General features: G+C 38.7%; 1 non-coding gene across 1 annotated transcript; it reads right to left on the bottom strand.

Moving 5' to 3' along the window:
* Positions 1-299: 299 nt before the first annotated feature.
* On the bottom strand, positions 300-435 carry LOC150062393 (small nucleolar RNA SNORA51). The gene has a single exon (XR_016536063.1). It is a non-coding gene; the product is annotated as a small nucleolar RNA SNORA51 (small nucleolar RNA).
* Between the last annotated feature and the right edge of the window lie 656 nt (positions 436-1,091).

The following is a 1,091-nucleotide window of genomic DNA, read 5'->3' on the forward strand; positions in this document are numbered from 1 at the left end:
TGAAAATATATTGCTTAATTACCACATATGTATGGATTTCCTTAATAACTTTCTATGACTGACTACTAATTCTTTTCCCAGTGTGATCAAGGAACACAACTTATATGATTGCAATACTTTTGAATTTATTGAAGCTTGTTTTATGGCTAACATATGGTATGTTCCGAAAAACTAGTTCCTGTGTCCTGGACACCATTTACCCTGTGTTGTTATTGGGTGGAGACCTCTTAAGATATGTTTGGACTAATTTAGTGTTATTCAAGCCCTCTGCTTCCTTGCTGGCCTTTGTTTTTTAAACCTCATGTCTCCCCATTCACAATATAGCCCAGGCAGGCACAGGGCCTGAGCTGACATGTATATGGGGTAGGTTTACTCTGCTTTCTTTTTCTGTACAGCCAGCGTAAGAGCAAAGTCTGTGATAAGCACCAGAATTCAAACCTTGTTTGAATTCTTCGATCAGTTTTGTTGGCTTGTCTGTTTGTTCCCATAATTCGGACTGGTTTTTGCTTCGTGTACCTGCAGTTCTGATCTTTTTACATGAGTATTTATAATTCTTTTATCTTCTGGACAGATGAACCCTTTATCACTATAAAATAAGTAATTGCTGCCTAGCTTTCTGTTTGATCTGCTATTAGTATGGCCATACTTGTCCTCTTTGGGTTCCTATTTCATAGAATAGCAGCTTCCATATATTTACTTTCAGAGCGTTGAGGGAGAGACTATTCCTGGGCTTAAACTCTGGGCCTGGACACTGCCTATGAATGTTTTTGTTCTCAAGGCAAGTACTCTACCACTTAAGCCACATCTCCACTTCTGGCTTTTGGGTGGTTAATTGGAGATAAGAGTCTCACAGACTTTCCTGCCCCCTGCTGGTTTCGAACCACGATCCTCCTAACTCAGCCTCCTGATCAGTTAGGATTACAGGTGTCAGCTACCAGTGCTTGGTAATTCTTTTACTTTTAATCAATTTATGTCCTTGAATGTAAGAATGTGTGCTCTTATAGACAGCAAATAGTTGGATCTTGTTTTTTATCCATCATCTACTCCCTGCTTCTTAATTGAGACATTTAATAAATTTACATATAAGGTAA

This window comes from Megascapheus bottae, chromosome 6 (genome assembly GCF_031878675.1).
Source record: "Megascapheus bottae isolate mThoBot1 chromosome 6, mThoBot2.hap1, whole genome shotgun sequence".
NCBI classification, from domain to species: Eukaryota; Metazoa; Chordata; class Mammalia; order Rodentia; family Geomyidae; genus Megascapheus; species Megascapheus bottae.